This window comes from Pogoniulus pusillus, chromosome 16 (assembly GCF_015220805.1).
Source record: "Pogoniulus pusillus isolate bPogPus1 chromosome 16, bPogPus1.pri, whole genome shotgun sequence".
NCBI lineage: Eukaryota > Metazoa > Chordata > Aves > Piciformes > Lybiidae > Pogoniulus > Pogoniulus pusillus.
In genome coordinates this window covers 15,516,367-15,534,806 of record NC_087279.1, presented here as the reverse complement: position 1 = coordinate 15,534,806, position 18,440 = coordinate 15,516,367, and the positions used below count along the sequence as shown (strand labels likewise).

Sequence of the window (18,440 nt, the reverse complement as noted above, 5' to 3'; positions counted from 1 at the left end):
CATCAGGAAGTAAAATTCCAGTCTAAAGTTGTGGTTTTATTTTTCCCCTCTATCTTTTCACTAGATATGAAATAAATTATCTCCTCTGATGTATATGTATTTTTTTAAATAGGTAACTATGGGATCTGTGTATTGTTGTTAGGCTTTTTTGTGTTTTGGACTAGATTAGACACACATTCCAAACTCTCTGCTAATGATGTATCTATTAATGACATTCTCTCTCATTGTATAGACTATATTTTAATTTGCCATGCTTCCATATTATGAATAACTTTTGTAATTTTATTTACTCATTCTTATCTGCATACTTCATGTGAATATTGGAATCCAACCTAATGGCCATGATAGGAGCTGATGTGAAATATTGGAATAAAGATTGTTTCCTATTATCACTTGTCCAAAAATATTATTTTAAATGCATATTTTTAAAGGAGAATAGAGGAGAGAATATTTGTTTCTGTACAGCAAGGAGTGTTGGAATACTTGCAAGAAAAAAGTTAGCAGGCTGTATTTAATTTCCTGATGAATTAATCACTAGTGTTCTTAAGTCCTTGACAGCATTCCAGAGGGCTGAATAAAAATGCTTTCATGCTATGTGCATCTCTCTTAAGGATCATGAAACACTATATGAACTACTTCAATCACTCATTAATTAAATTTTCTAATGGCCCATATAAGAAAGATAAGAGGATGAGATTTCAGTGGGAGGTAGGTGTTATGAGAGTCCCACCAGGTCTATCTTGATCTCAAGACACATAAATTCCTTTAACATCTGTTTTTAAGTGACTTAAGAGAACAAGTCCCATTGATTTTTTTTTTTTCTTTTGCATTGCTTAAGTACTCATGAAAAGCTCACTCAGCATTGTTATGCTTATTTTATAGGTGGATATATGGATTGGCACAGTGATTAAGTTCAACATTGTTCATGATAGCTTATGGAAACTAGGACAATGGGATTTTGGCCTGGGATTGGGTTTACAAATGCATTTACAGTACAAATGGATCTGAGAGGGTCACCCAAGAGCACATTTCTTTGGGACTTGCGTATGGAATGTAGGCAGAGCTGTATTTGGCATTGCTGTTGCATGTAGTGTTGAATATACTGCAGTTATGATTTGAACCCATTAATACTTGGATTTTATCTTTGTGTTTGGAGAAGGGATTAGCAAACCTTTTTCCACTAACGTAGCATTCACAGGAAGTGTACCCTCCAATGACAGACAGAAATCAGCATTTGTCCTCTTAATACTTGTGTGCAGTTTCTTTGGGATATTCATCTATTGCAGATAGAGTAAAGTAAATCAGGAATGTCTTTAACATGTGTTTAATTTTTCTTAATGAAATTTAGTGGTTCAAACTGAAGAGAAGCTTTATGCAAATGCTCTACATGTGAGTAGTGAAACAAAGATGACTGCTGAAGAACTGCAGCCACTAGAACATGAAGCTGTCTTACTGGACAAGTTCAAATTCACACTGAGTTTTCATTCTTCAGAAGTGAAATGGGAAACCTAAACAATTTTGCCCTTGCTTTCAATACATTTGTAGGGAACATAAATGAAACTTTTAAGACTTGTTTTCTTGATTGCTTCATTAAAAAGCAGAAGGATGAAGAGTAACTTTCAACTTTATGTAATCAAATGCCAGCATGAGATGGTGTTAATCTTTAGCTGGCATACTTGACAATTAATGAAATGAACACATGAACTGTATGCTAAATAAGCTAACTGTTGAAATCAAATGCAGACCTTCAAGAAAAGCAGATACTTTTTTGCCACTCCAGCTGATATAGGACTGCATGTTCTGTTTTCAAATGAGTAGTCAAAACAGGAGCTTAAGTCATGTCCATAACTTAGAATTTACATCTGATAGATTACTACACGCTGAGATTTTAAACAGAGTATTTCTAAAATATATTTCTGTGTAAAGGAGGAGTGTGGTTCCTGAAACTTGTCTTTGTGGTCAAGAAATGTGCAGATCATGTGTACCATAGTCTTGTTCTCAGGGTGGTGCATTACACATTTCCTCCCTTCGTATTTATGAATTTAATAGTTATGTTTGAGATTGTGTTAGTAGGCATTGTCTTTGTCTAACTTGATACCTTGCAGTGACTGTTATATGGAATATTGGTACTTTTATATTCTGAAATGTGCACAGTTTACACCACCAAGCATTAAATAAAGAATGCAAGGGAAGTATATTCTTACGGCATATGCATTACTGAACAACATTAAAGTGGGAATACAAACTTGGGAGTAAGCCACCCAAATTTATGTAAATCGAAGCCTACACTACTCGTTTCCGTATGTAATCTTCGACTCTGTCAGTTTGATTGTGTTGCAGCCAAATTCCTGTGTGGCTCAAGTGGCTGTTGCTCTGGTGGAGTTGCACTGTATCAAAACAACAGTGAATATTACTTTCTTATTGAGACAAACTCTTGAATTAGCATATTGAGCTTTATAACATTTGCCTTAAGTATTTGTGAAGTATTTCTATATTTAGCAATTTCATGCACACTTATGAATATTATTAACCTTTGTATGCACCACTCTCTGTGGGAATTGTTCAAAGATTATATACTTAACCAAATATTCCAGTAGCCTTTTTTGGCAGAATCATTTTTCTGAAGTGAGCCTTCCCTCAGAAAGGAATGTACTTGCTGCATGTTTGTTGTTGGCACAGAGCTAAACAGGGTTCTCATCGCAGTCATTTTTAGTCCTGTTTTTTCACATGACCATCTTGTTTTAAAACCTAAATCCATCACAAAACTTATTTCAACATTTATGTGACTAAAAATATATATATATATATATATATATAATTGGTACAAACAACTAGACCATACAACATAGTAAGGTTATCAAGCAAAGAATGCATTGTTCTAATGACTTCAGTGGCTGCAGATTTTTTTTACAGGTTTTCTTACTAGCAAAGAAATAAAATCTCATGATACTATATCCTAATACACAGTGATTGTCACAAAAGAGTTGAGTCACATTTCTTACAAATGCATTCCCTATCAAATGCTGAGGGAAGACTAAAGCTTGCATCAGAGTAACAGTACTTCCTGATAATGAGATTAAAATGTTAATTACATAATGCTAATATGTAGCATTGAGTTTGGAATTAAAAAAAAAAAAAGAAATTACTTATGTCAGCCAATTAAATGAGGCCAAAAATGGGGGGAAAAAAAAAGAAAAAGTTTTATAGTGTTATTGTAAACTATATAAAGAGGCAAGATTACTACTTAACATTTCTGTCCTGTCAGGAAAGCATCTCCTGCAAAATAGTTACAAATGAGCTTCCTCTCAAGGTTTGACTGAAATGCATTATGCAGAAATCTGACAACTGTTCAGTACAATTTGTAAGCTGCAGAGAACTCAAAATAGTCTTCAATGTCTAGGCAGAAATTCACTGAACAGCAGGGAATTTAAGTAGGTTCTCTGCATTTTATTAGCCCATGTCATGCTCAAGACATGCCAAATATCGCAGGATTATCCTTTGACAGGCAGAAGATTTTGTTCGAAGTTAATTAGCCTGATACTTATTCTAATATTTTCCATTTCCCCCTTTAAGAAAATCCAATAGCCTGACCAATATATTATTTCTCTTGAAGGAGACTTCTTTTGGATACAGAGTGTTTGCACTGATGTATTCCTCAACTTCATGCATAGTAACCATCCCATATGAACTGACCAGGTTCTGCCACATAGGAGAAGCATTTTATGTAATATAAACAATATCCTCAGCAGATGTAAAGTGTCTGATGTAATGACCACAGAAACTGCCCTCACAATAAATCAATCAGTATGGACTTGAACATACACTAATGAAAACTAAATTAAAAAAAGAGCAAGAAATAGTGGAAAATAATTAATACAGTAATTAGTTTATAAATTGTTTATTTATACTTGTTATCAAATATGCTTATCATAAAGTGAAGAAAAAATGTAGTAAATTGAACAGTAATAAAGTAAAACTATATTTTACTTTAAAAAATTAAGAAAGCTTCTTAAACCTGAAATAAACAGGCAAAAAGAGTGGAGAAAAGGGAGAAAGTGAAATCATTTGTGTACCAAAAATGGATTAAGCCACTAAATATTTCTGAGCAAGCACTCAAATGAGATGCTATGAAGATAACTTTCTCCCCTTCTTTATATTTCTTTTAAATACATATACTTTTAAAGTGCAACTTATCTTGAAAAGAAAATGTCCTTCAGTTGTTAAAAATCCCTAAGATAACTCCAACTATATCAGTTAATTAAGGAATGTTTGTCAGGGCCTGGACAAATCATCATGCAGAGAAAGCATTGAAGCAAACCAGCTGCAGAAATACAGAAGGAAAGCATAGCTTTAACAAATGAATGCCAGTAATTTTATTTCCTTCACTTTGTATTATATTTGTCTTCTTAGGAAAAGATTTGGTCAGAATTGGAACCATTCTGTTTTATAGCACACAGATGAAAGGACTATTCAAAAGAAGCCACAATGGAAAGAAAAAGTTCATGTTGCAATGGGTTACACCTGAAAAGTGAAAGGTATGTTCTGAGCTTCTGCAGGTTCCATTTTTTAAAACAATTTTTCAGGAATTGTAAAGTAAGCTTGATACTGACTTTCATAGCTGCCTCAAAGTGAGGGAGGATATGAAGGTGCTTATTTCTTTACAGGAAATACATGGAGCTCTAGACTATAAGAAAAACAATATAATAAAAATCAGCATCTTGACTAGCAGCATTAAGTTAGAAATTGGGTGACTCTGAGAAATCAGCTGTGGAGGATATGTTTGTCCTTTTCCTTGCCATTTTCTATAGTTCCTGTAATTGTTTGCAGAATTCTGCTGGGGCAAGTAGAATTGTGTGGGGTTTTTTTTTCCAAAAATCTGTTAACATTGCAGGTTATATATGATAATGAAAAATAACACAAATGTTCCCAAATGGAAAGCCTTATTACACTTTTTGCCTTCGGGATTTCACAGTTGTAGTTGTGGTTTGCAATAGATGAAAGTTTGTAGATTTCTGTGGATTTGTAAATTCTGTCCTAGCAGCTCCATTTCCAGAATTTCCTAGAGTTTCTTTCATATTTTGTACAGTACTTTGTAAAACTTTGGCTGACTAAATGGTGCATTAAAAAGTTAACCAAAGCAGTAGTAGATTCAGCTCTGATCCAAATAAATAATTGCAGAAATTGATGTGGTTGAAAAGACATCTGAATGGTTTCAGATGAAACTGAAACTATGGTGAACTACACTCAATCCCACCCCCTACCCCAGGATATTCCTTTTGAACAGCCAAATGAACTTTATTGAGAAAAGGGGATAAAAATGTTGGGGTACAGCTTTCAAAGGTGTTCTGCGCTTCAAATTAAAATGTACTTATATTACTACCACAAGAGGAGGCTGAACTTGTAATGAGAGGCATCACAACAAATCATTAGATTGCATACAGTATGTAGCTCAAGTCAGTCTAGTCTTTCTCCTGCAACAATTCTTATGTACTACTACAATGCAGAAGTGTTACTGTATTATATTCTGGAAGGATGACTATGAGCCAGTAGTGTGCTCTTGTGGCCAAGTAGGTCAACACCATTCTGGGATCTATTAGAAGGGATGTGGTTAGTAGGTTAAGTGAGGTTCTCCTCCTTCTCTAGTCTGCACTAGTGAGGCTGCATCTCAAATATTGTGTCCAGTTCTGGGCCCCTCTGTTCAAAAAGGACAAGGAACTTCTTGAGAGGGTCCAGCACAGAGCCACAAATGTGAAGGGAGCAGAACATCTTCCTTACAAGGAGAGACTGAGCAAGCTGGAGCTCTTTAGACTGGAGAAGAGGAGACTAAGAGGTAACCTCATTGATGTTCATAAATATGTAAAAGGTGAGTGCCAAAATGATGGAGTCAGGCTCTGCTCAGTGAAAGGACAAGGGGGAATGGGTGGAATTTGAGGCATAGGGAGTTGTGTGTAAACATGAGGAAAAGTTTGTTCACTGTGAGGGTGACAGAACACTGGAACAGGCTGCCCAGGGAGGTTGTGGAGTCTCCTCTGGAGATATTCAAAACCCATCTGGATGTGTTCCTGTGTGACCCAGTGTGTGTGATCCTGCTCTGGCAGTGGAGGTTGGACTAGATGATTTTTTGAGGTTCCTCCCCAACCCCTAACATTCTGTGATTCTGTGAACAAATGAAATCTTCCACCAGTTATTCCAGTATCTGCAGGAAATTGCTTCATACTTCTGCAAATCTTTACAGGTAATAAAAACTTGTCAGTTTCTGAAATGGTGTTCTATAATATTATGTCATATCTTATGGCTTAATTGAGTGTGCTTTAACAATGTGATAATTCAGAAGTACACATTATTGGATTATAGTAAGAATGAGCCAAATTTTGTAACTTTTGTGCAGACTAAATAGAAAATAACTTGGGTTTAATGGGATTCTTGCCAAACCAAAGGAAGTTTCTAAGCAGTATCAGTACAGTTGCAAAAAAAAAAAAAAAAGAGGCTGCAACATTGATAGAGTCATGACTATTTCTGGTTTTAAGTGATTAAAAATATTTTCCTTGACATTGTATATGATTATTCTTGGCCAAGTGTGTGTGCTTTTTGTCTTGCATTTAGGGAGTAAATATATAGAACTAGATAGATGGTATGCTACTACTATACTGTCAGAAGTGCCCATAGAATGTGCAAAAGTAGTCTGTGAAACAGTCAGGAGCTCAAACACATTAATTGCTGTTCCTGAATAATTGAGGTGTAACCTTTTAACCTCTCTACTTCCTTCTTTCAGTTGCAAAATAAGCCATTCGGTATGATTTTTCTTCAAATATGTTATACTTCAAGTGGCATCTCACTTTCAGAGCATGTACATGGGTCTTGTTTCAGTAACACAGAAAAATGCATTTTCCTCTCATCTTTATGGCTACATGACATTGTGCAACATGAGTTGTGGAAAATTGTAAGAGGTGAGGGTTGGGTTGTTTTTTTTTTTTTCTCCAAGGAAAATAAGTCCTTTTGTTCAGTCCTGAGGGGAAGCAAAATACTGAAAATAATAGTACCAGAAAGGCTACAAGGTTCTTTGTGTGTATAATATAAAATATTTCATAAATTATTTAACCAGCATCTTGAAGTAGTGGAGTTTTGCACGAAAGCTATTTGGAAATGGATTCCTTATCCAGACTTTTCTGTGCACATATCACCTCTGATAGCTACTGTACAGAAGAGGTCAACACCTGTTGTCTGTATGTCTTTTTTCACTTCCATTTCTTTTGCTAAAAAAAAATTAAAACATTTATTTACCATGTTTTCTTCTTTCATGCTAAGGAGCATGCCAAGAGCCCTTAGATTTCATAGATCCATAGAACGTTTTGGGTTGAAAGGGATCTTACAGATCTTCTAGTTCCAACCCCCTTGGCATTGGCAGTAGCACCTTCCATTAGACCAGGGTGCTCAAAGACTCATCAAATCTGGCCTTGAACACCTCCAGAGAAGGGGCATCCATGACTTCCTTGGATCATTGTTCCAGTGTCTCCCCAATGAATAACCTTTCTATACTTGCAAATTTTGAATAGGCTAAGTAACATCACCATAGAATTAAATGTTAAGGCCCCTTGAAAGGTTACAAATATTATAAATCACTTATGCATTTGAATCTTGGTTTGGTGAATGAAAAGATGATGTCTATGACACTTAGAACAAAAGGAGAAAAATAGGAACAGTGGGACTGTTGGCTAAGGGCTGAAGCTGCTGATTTATGTGAGCTCCAAGCTCAAAAACTATTTTATGAGTGCTTCAGAAACAGATATTTTTAACTTGAGTATGATAGGGATTGTGGCAGTGAAGACTTTCTATTCCCTCCTTCCATCTGTCTTCTACATCCATCTGTCATACTTTATCCCTGTTTAGACTGAAAATATTCTGGATTTGTGGCAGCGTTTGTATTTATAAACCAAACAGCCAATAGGCTGAATGCGACAGAAGCTGAGAGGCCTACTGATACAATCACTTGGCAAGAGGTCCCCTGCTACAAGTACTATGCCATTTTTGTGGTTGGAGTTGCTAAATTCCAGCATCTAATGCTTGTCACACTGCTAAGGAAAAAACACAGGTGCACTCTACTGTCATGAGGACGCATCACTCCTGAATGACAACAGGTCACCCAAAAGATGTCTGGAAACAGCTGGTATCTGAGTGAATAGAATGATAATAATTCCTACAATAGAAGACTCAGGCCAATCAGCAAATAGATTCCTTTTTCTTCTCAGCAGATGATGTTACTCTACATACAGGCTCTACAGTATTTGCTGGGTCTTTTATTTGTTACTAACTGAATATGTACAGAATGACAAAACAGGGAAAAGAATCAGCTCTCAGTTCAATTATTTTTCCAGTAGCACCTTGAATATTAGCACAGACATCAGATAAGAACAATGGCTTTAATACTCTGAGACAGGCTCTTCAACTACATACTTAAGGATTTTTTTACTAAAATTACACTAATATTAAATTTAAATTTAAAATTGTTATTCCAGTATACTGTTAATGTATCCAGAAATGTTCCTCTTCCTTAGATAGGTATTTAACATAAACAGTAATTTAGATATATACTTACTCAATTTATGACTCATTAACAGGTTGGAAATATAAATAAATAAATAGGGAAGTGTAAATACATTTTAGAAGTGTACTTTATTCATAAAAAGAATATGCTTCTGTCAGTGTAGCAGCAGAGGGCAACACGGTCATTACATGAATCTGCAGTCTGAAATTGCATCTCTTTTTTTTTTTTTTTTTAATTAGTATTCTGGTTTCTAGTATTTGAACTTTCAACTAGAAAGATTGTAGCCTGGTACTATTAGACAAAAGAAGCTTCCTCATACAACTAAACCAGCATTTTTTACTGTGGTGATAGAAAGTCTTTGCTGTGTTAAAATATTCAATGGAGATCTTATACCTTCACTCATTCTATTCTTTCCTGTGTGTCAATACAAGTGTTTCATGCTGTCACATGTGGAGCTGTACTGAGAGCTGATCTGACTGAAAATTTTTCATAGGCAAAGAAAAGGGAAGAGAAATGGGGGAGTGATTTTCAGTGGATCGCTTCCGTGATTTTCATTGTATAACCACACAAATAGCTATGTTGTCATAATGGAAAAAATGCAGAGCCATATATGAATTGGGAGATCATTGAGTAGATGAATAGCAAGGAATGCTAAGCCTGGCATTGCTCCTGAAGTAATACATATTACATTATGTCCTTATTTCTGTCATTGTGGCTGAGATTTATTTTTTCCTGATACCTGGCAGAGCAAAGATCACCTAACGCTAGTTCCGAGAGACCAAGAAGACACTGCATCAAAACTCGATCTGCAGCATTACATGAAGATGCAGTTCCTCAAAAGAAGTAGCTCCTGTCCTGTTTATCCTGTTGTCAGATGAGAGAAGACTATGTTAGGAGCAGTAAGAAAATATAAAAACTAAACTACATATTTATAATCTATTTTTTTATAGCTTCTCTTCTAAATCAGCAGAAAATGAATGTTTCTCATGAAAAGAGGAGACAAAATGTTGAGAGATCCAGTATTTTAAATTAATTAATCTTTACTTTATGTTTTTGTAATAACAAATAACACTTGTAGTGCCAGAATAGGTAGAAACAGTGAATCTAGTTTGTGAGCACAGGAGGTATGCCCTGGAGATATTGGAACACTTTGCATTTTAGTATAAGAATAGCAATCTACCCTAAATTCCATTAAAAACTGACTGCCAGAGGTAGGTATAGGGTATTAAAAGTGCTGATCATTTTGGCAATTCAAATAATAAAAAGTTCTTCATCAGTAACTCAGTAGCTTGCACTTGTTCTTCCAGTGTCTGTTTTATATCCACAACCATAATTCCATTGCAATATGCTGGTGTTTTTCTTCTGCAGTAATTGGAGGTTTTGTTTATAATACTTAATTTTAGTCTTTCCTACACTTCTGTCATCCATTCATTTATTTTTTTCCTGTTCTACTCGCATGCATCTTAATAATTTCTATGCCTCTGAAAGTATTCTACTTTCCAAGCTGATGTGCAAAAAGCATCTGTAAGATGCATGCTCTTTAATAAGGATGGGTTTAATGACCACAGCTTAAATTTCAAATAGCAACACGCAGATCTTAACTATCGTCTGGTCTATAGAATACGTGATTTCAGAACACTGCAGTTCAAGCTTCAGTAGCATGCAGGATGTGTCTTTTAATAACTTGGTGTAGGAAAGCCACAGTACTCCAACTGTCTGCTTTATGCTGAACTCTCTGAAGCAGCCAATTTTGTCATCCAGAACGTGGCTGCCACACATGCTGGGTGCTGATTGCAAGTATTATCTTAAGATAATCACTTTTCAATATTAAAGAAAATTACGCTTCTTTTAAAGTAATTCTTTAGTGCTTTATACCCCTGCTGGCTTCATCACACCAGGAGGTAACTGACAAACAGCATCATTTGGTTTCAGGGCTGCCTTTGCTGCTGCATTGTGTTTATCAAACAAATTGGGAGGAAGAAGAGGGCTGTGAGAAATCAACAACCTGCAGCTTCTCAAGAAGAAAAGAATGTAGCTTGACAACATAAAGCAAACCTGTACTAGAATGCAACCAGAGTGCTTCATGGAGCAATGTTTGAAACAAAGATCATAGCCTTTGGACACCCTTTGGTCCTACACAGGTGGGATCCTGTCAAGAGTGTCACCAGAATCTCTGCCATCTGGCATTTTTTCTTAAGTATATTATATGAAAGCTCAATAATGAGTGTGCTAAACATGCAGTGTTGGAGATCTTGAAGATCTAGTGATTTTATGTTTAAACAAGCTGAGCTCATGTTGCATTCCTGAGTACCTGCTGCTGTGCTGGACTAAATCCTTTTTAAGCCTGATCTTCTTCCTTCACTTCTATTCCTTATAATACATTGTGGATCACCATAATTTCTGCTCTATAACAAGAGCACTGAATGAAGAGCTTATTTTGCTCAGCTAGTGTAATTGTAAATGGTTACAAATGAAATAATTGTAAAATAAAAAAAAACTTTAATTTTCTCTTTTATTTTTCTTTCTCTTTAGAGACAACAAAGTAGTTCTGATGAGATTCTCTTATTTCTAAATGAACCCTTCTGTCTGCCAAGCACAGGCCATAGTGCTATTTAGGATCCTAAAACTGCAACTCAACACCAAAAACATGAATCCTATTAGCTGCATGAAAGAAGCAGGCAAAATATTTCCAGCGAGATAAGCTTTGTGCAGAAAGGTAATACATTTGCTTAGACTGGTTGCTGTAGCTGCAAAATATTTCTACTCATTTTCAAATGTACTCCTCTTCACAGCTGTCTGGGCAAGGTATTAAAAAAAAAATGAATGCAGGAGATAAAAATACATTTTGGAAAATCCAAGGTACATTTAAATAAGGAGGAGAGAAATTTAAGTACATATAAATAAGCAGAGGAAACGTTATTAAAAATACTGCTGTTGTAAATATTACTTCCTGTTTTATTCCAGCATCTCTCTGCTTCCTCCATTCATATTAAAAATGGTTATACACATTTCTCTCACGACACTAGTAGCACAGTCTGCTCAGGGATCAAGAAATCATGCTCTGTATTGTAGTCTGATCTTTTATGGTTTACAAAAATCTTTAATTGAGCTATGCTTCAGTGGTTAATGCATTTATCCTTCCCTTCACAGTGGCTGCTGCTGCTGTAACATATGGTTTGCCTGTCTGCCTTTTGCTATACGTATTTGCTTTCCAATTGCCCTGAAGATTTCAGCATAAATTCAGTGCATGGTGAAGTACATTATCCCAATGTGAAAAATCTTGTCATTTATAGTTTACAGTTCACTTGTATGTAGATGTTTTGCATCCTGGAGGAAAATGGAAATGACTTCTACTTGTGAGATTTTCCATTGCTTTTTTCCCCCTTACTTTCTCTACCTCTGATAAATGTGTAGAAATTTTTTGTAGCTGTTTCTTCCTCTAGCTAGTAATGTCACTACAGAATTTTACCAGTATTTCTATTTGTTTCTCTCACCTGGATTTTTTGGGAGTTTGGAAGCTGCCTCTCAGCATTTTTAAATGGATTCAGCATAGATGATGGTTTTCTCCTGCCTCTTTTCACATCTGCCAAAAGAATACTGTGCTACTCATTGTGAATGGACTGGGAAGAGTGTATGTGTTCTTTCATCCTTAAACGAGAGGGAAGGATAGAGCAACAGCTGCTAATAGGCTTCATTTTCGCTTCCTATCTTTTGAGATTTCTGTCATTTTTCAGTACCTTCAGATAAGTTTTCTTCCTAAGATTAAGTCTCAGTGATAAAGAAGAAAAAGTATGTGGAAATTAAAGTTACCATGGTATACTTAATCCATAACCAGAATTGTCTGGAAATAATATTTTTAGTTATTTCCACTAAGTTTTAAAGTTCGACATTTTCCTGGGTTTTAATTTATTTTTTAAATTTAAATCCTCCAATAGAGACAAACAGTGAGAAAGCTCACAAAAATAGAGGGACTTTTCATAAGGATATCTAGCAATAGGACAAGATGGAATGTTATTAAGCTGAGGCAGAACAGGAAGAAGGCTGCCCCGGGAGGTTGTGGGTGTCTTCTCCCTGGGGGTGTTCAAGGCCAGGCTGGATGAAGGCTTGAGCAGCTGCATTTAGTTGAGAAGAGTCCCTGCCCAGGGCAGGTTGGAGTAGATGATCTTTAGGGTTGCTTCCAATCTAAGCCATTCTATGATATATACAGATTTTTTCCCTCTAAAACAGTACTTTATCAGGTGAGGACAACAACAAGAAAAAATCCTTGAATTTGCAAGAACTATGTTGTGAGAGCCACCATCTCCCTTACTGCACAGTCACACTTCAGTCATACTCATGCTTGCAAATTGCATATGCTGAGATCTGCAGTCCACTAGAAACAGAAGTGCCAGACTGACAAGGAGGAATTCCTGCACATTAGCAGCCATTTTGTACCTATTTGTAGGGAAATGTTATATAATGCCAATCTAACAATTAGAAAACGTTTCTCCCTCTCTATTTTAATTTGTAAGCCCTCTCCTTTCTCTCTCTCTCTTTTTACTTCTCTACAGTTTAAAGAAACAAGTAGTCCTTGGTTCAATTTAACGTAGACCTCCATTATTTTTATGTACATAAATTCTTATGTTCCAATACGTGGTTGTGTTTCTGTTGCTGAAGTCACAAACTGCTTAGTTTGAAAGACAGTCATCAAACTGTGCTAGTGGAATTGGAGCAACAAAGAAAGCAGAAACTCTTAAAAAACACAACACCAGGTTGTGACAGGACAAGAGGCAATCGACTTAAACTGGAACACAGGAGGTTCCATGTAAACATAAGGAAAAAAATGCTTTACTTTGAAAGTGGCAGAGCCCTGGAACAGGTTGCCCAGAGAGGTTGTGGAGTGTCTTGTCTCTGAAAGCATCCAAAACCTGCCCGGACATGGATGTGTTCCAGTGTGATTTACTCTAGGTGATCCTGGTCTAGCAGGAATGTTGGAATAGATGATCTTCACAGGTTCCTTTCAGTCCCTACCATTCCTTGATTAACTGATCTGTGAAGGAGGTCTCTATTTCCTGCAACTGAAAAATTGAGAGATCAAATGCCTCATGCTGATTGTGGTAAGTGAAAGGTTTAGTACGTAGATTTACTGCACAGGAATAAGGCAGGCATTTAAAACCTTTACCTTTACTGAAAAGGCGATTGGACTTTGGCTCAGAAGTGTGTAAACTGATTAAAAAGAAATGAAACAACATCTGAGAGTTTACTAGTTGGTGCTCACTTGGCAGCTCTAGTACAGTCACTGAGTACAGTCACATGTACAATAATGTCATGTTTCCAGAAAACAGATTCAACCAGGTAAATAAAGGACTATCAATAAAATGATTGGTCTTAAAATATTAAATCTAACTGGAATTTGAATTTTTCTAAGAAATATCTAGAATTCCCTGAAATATATTGTACAGCTGATATAAGCACCTATTAGTAGCTCCACTTAGAGACGTGGTAGCTGAAGAACTTATGTGAGATGGGTAGTTTACTATTAAATAATTCTGCTATTTTCACTGTGTTTGTAACAATGTAATTAACAGCACATGCCAGAGTAGCTTTATTTCTGCCCTGACTAGATTAGCAGTGCAGTACATAACTAATTGCTTAAATTATGCAATTATAGAAACAAATATAGTTTATATAGTTTCATTGTTTGTTTTTACATACTACCACATTATAATGAATTCCACAGTAGCATATTGTGTTTTCATGTGTATCCAGGTAACATTTTTCCTTCTTCTGTAAGTCATGTGTCACTGTTAGATTAAAAATAGATGAATTGTACTAATGATTTTGAAAAACAAGACAGCAAACTTTGATTGGTGATGTGTCATGAGGAAAGTAAATTAACATTTGGTGGAAACTATTTTATTAATCCACTTGACAGATATCTGTAGGTGGATATTTGAACTGGTAAGGAGTAAAGCGAGGAGTCCTACAAGTTACTGATTGTCAGATGTGACACCTCCATGGACTAGACAAATAGGACCCAATTCTGAAACCAACAGAAAACTTACATTGTTTCAATTGTTTTGTTTGTTTGGAGTTTTTAGTTTGTTGCAGGTCAAGTGCTTGCTCCTCTCTGTCTCTTTCTCGCGCTCTCTTTCGCTTTCCCTTTTCCTCCCTGTCTCTTTCTTTCTCTCTCTTTCTCTCCCTTCCCCTCCCCGTCTTTCCTCCACCCCTTCCTCCACCCCCCCCCCCCCCCCCCCCCTTTCCCTTTCCTTCTCTCTTTCTTTCATTTTGTCTTTTCTTCTGGAGCAATTGGTGTGCTCTGTGTAAATAGTTTTCACGCACAATTCCATTAATTGACTTCTTTTCAGATTTTATCAGTTTGAAAGAACTTGCACTACAAAAATAACTTGCAGAGTTGATCCCTGCTGGGGATCAGAGAGTAGTATGAATAAAGAGCACCATCATCCACCATTACTTTCTTTTCAAGAAAATAAATACATCCCTTAAACAATTTGTTTGAATATTATATTAACAATTTATCTCAGTAATATTTGTAATAGTGAGTTTTACCGGATGATTATAACTAATACTGGGAGTGCTTGTGAATGCCATAAACAGCTACATTTTTATCATCAATGTCACAGTTATTTGCTTTGTACTGCAGCACAGAGCAAAAGAATTACTGATTCTGTTTCTTGATAACAGTCTAATGTAGCATTATCTTATATATTTCTGGGTTTTACCACAGAATTGGCTGACCTGCATGATCATCATATTTCTGCTTCAGTAGCTCCTAAGTTTCTAATAATTTTCATGTCTTTGTATTGTTTCTATTTGTGCTGTGTTTTTGCAAGAAAGTAATTCAGTTTTTCATGCATTAATACCAGAAGTATTTTTTTACAATTAATTTGTAGCTGCTAAATTTTTAATTAAAAGTAGACTGCTATTTTGCATTCTTCACTTGGCTTTTGTAAGAGAAAATGAAAGCTAAAAGCAACTCTGCCACTAGGGAAGCACAATGGAATATATCAGGGCTAAGTTCAATGGAATAAAACTGAAATGCATTTTCTTTAGATTTTGAAGCACATACCTGCAGTTGCTTGCTCGTGGTTATGCAGCAGCAGTGGCTGAGCTCCATGTCTACTTTTATTTCTGTATTTGAAAAATGAAGCACTGAGCAGCATACATATAAGAAAATAATACAAAATAAGAAAGGGAGCTAGCTGCAGCTACAGTGTTATTACCACAGGTAAGAAGAGAAGAGCTGGTAAGGATAAAAGGAGGCACATGAACAGAAGACAATCAGTAACATTATCTAATGTTATTCTGAATTATTTATAGTTAGAATAACTAATCAGAAAAATTGCAATAAAAGCATGTTTTATACTTTCCCGTTTCCAAAATCAGCATAGCATAGTCTGAGGAAGATAGCAGACTTTAAAATCTGTATTTCGTGTGCATTTTAATTGTGTAGAGCTTAATTTACTCTGAATGCAATGAAGAATGTTGTCATTAATTTCAGTGGGGTTTTCTTAACTCCTGATAATACAAGTAGAAAGAACTACAAATGTGTTGCATTTTTGAGGTAGGAAGCAAATAAACTATTTCAGAAAACAAATAAAAGCATGACATTTCTAATATAAGTTCTGGGTTATGTTTTATAAGACTACTTTCCTCTAGCAGCTGGCTAAAAGATATGTCTTTTAGTTAATGCACTGGAACCTCTTAAAACTGCCAGTTTACTCACCTGATCTAACTTTCTCATCTTAGGCTTTATGGCACCGACCCGCATCATGACACCAGAGACAGCACAGATGTTCCTGTGATTAGATAAAATGAGAATTTTCATCATCTGAAGAAGTCAATCTTAAGTCATACTATTGTTATTATCCTACCCTTGGGATTTTGATTTCAGCATTGTCTTGAACGTAAGGAATGAATATTATGGAAGGGTTTGGATTATGTGACCCTGAGGTTGTTTGCATTGATGTTGTTTCTACTAATACAGTAAGCAGATTAGCTGTAAAACTCTGATTATTTTTCCCCTTTATGTGAACTGCACATTTTCCTAGCTACTCATTTTGAATATTATTTGGCAAAATATACTTAAAAAAAAGAAGCTCTACAGCAAATGGTGTTCTCCATAGTGGGTATATTCTGTTCTTTGACACTAGTCATACTGACAGTCCCCATGTAGATAGTCCACTGCTCCAAGATGGTGTATGATTACTTCTGTTACAAAATTTATTGACTGATAGCAAGCTTGGTTCATTGCAATATTGTTGCAGCCTTATGGTAACTTGATGGTGTCTTCCCACAATGAGTTTTCCTTGGAAAGTAGATTCTTAGTCAGATGGTACTTTTCTGGAGTGATCCTGGCTTTAGCAGGCTATCACAAGGCCAATAACTTTTGCCAGTGAATGAGTCACAAAAAAAGATAAAGCAGAACCTGATGTTCCTGTCTTTTGACATAGACAGGGATGTGTGATATGTTGTTCAAAAAACTGTCAGCAGCTGACACCACTTGGAACAAGTTTTGTCATTAACAGTACTGAGACAGGACTGTAAGGTATTCTTATTGCCCACCAAATCTAAATAAAGCACTAAACTTCTGAAAATGGACACTTATTGTGCTTTCAAGCATTCAGTGTAGTGACCTACATTTTATAGTATTTATCAATGTTCTTACAGTTGCAGACTGTAACTCTTCAAGGCTATGTACTGTTTGCTTTTTAGATCAAGTGGAATTATTGGTATACAAAACCACTTCCCTTGTTGTCAGTTTCTTCAGGAACAGATGTTCTCTGTCCATAATTTCCATGGTTTTGTAACTATTTTAACAGAAATGTCTTCAAGCAAATATGCAGGTTTGAAAAGCAACTGAAGTTTGCATTTTAATTGTAGTTTATTCCATTGCTTTGAATTTGGAAAAATACTTGTTCCATATTGTAACTAAAGCTGAAGTAGACAGGTATTCTAAGAGTCAAATCATAAATGGTTTGGGTTGGAAGGGGCCTCCAAAGGTCATCTACTCCAACCCTCCTGCAGTGAGCAGGGACATTTTCCATTAGATTAGGTTCCTTTGTGCCATGTCGAGCCTGACCTTGAATATCCTCAGGGATGGAGCCACAACCACCTCCCTGAGTGACCTGCTCCAGTGTTCACCACCCTCATAGTAAAGAACTTGTTCCTAACATCCAACTGAAATCTACTCTTCCATAATTTCAGTACATTGCTCCTTGTCCTATCACTACAGTCTCTCTCCAGTCTTTTTGTTAGGCTCCCTTCAGGTACTGGAAGGTCACTGTTGGGTCTCCTTAGAGTCTTCTCCAGGCTGTACAACCCCAGCTCTCTCAGCCAGTCTCCACAGGGGAGGTGTTCTAGCCCTGTGATCATCTTAGTGGCCCTTCTCTGGGCCAGCTCCACCAGGTTCATGTCCTTCCTGGTGGAGGTCTCCAGAGCTGGATGCAGAACTCCAGGTAAGGTCCTACCTGTCTTAAGAGCTGGCTATGCTTCTTTTGATGCAGCCCAGAATGCAGTTTGCCTCCTGGGCTGCAAATGCATATTGTTGGCTCATGTCCAGTGTATTCTACCACTGTTTTGAATATTTGCATCTCTAAAGAGATATTCACAACAGCAAACTGTTTCAACTGGCTTTGGGTTAATTCAGATACAGCAACCAAGGGATCATGCTCTAAGGTCCCTTCCAAACTAAGCCTCTATATGATTCTATGTTCCAAATAAAAACTGTTCTCATCAATAATGTTTAATAGTGGCACATAGAGGTGTGTATGTGGGCAAGAGGAACAAAATACAGGTTACAGTAAAATGATGGAGCTGAAGTGCTTCTTAAACACATTGTTACAGCAATGAGTTTAAGAAAAAGTGGATAAAATACAGTCATGAAATTATGTGTAGG

The 18,440-nt window shown here is 36.3% G+C and overlaps 1 protein-coding gene across 5 annotated transcripts in view; it reads left to right on the top strand.

Moving 5' to 3' along the window:
- ERC2 (ELKS/RAB6-interacting/CAST family member 2) overlaps positions 1-18,440 on the top strand; it is a 486,963-nt gene that overhangs the window by 10,755 nt on the left and 457,768 nt on the right. For all 5 annotated transcript variants that reach the window (XR_010305235.1, XR_010305234.1, XR_010305232.1 and 2 more), the window contains 5 exons: positions 4,411-4,535; positions 9,289-9,441; positions 10,475-10,683; positions 11,075-11,258; positions 16,292-18,000. The gene's annotated coding sequence lies outside the window, so the exon portion shown is untranslated. The remainder of the gene's footprint in view (positions 1-4,410; positions 4,536-9,288; positions 9,442-10,474; positions 10,684-11,074; positions 11,259-16,291; positions 18,001-18,440) is intronic.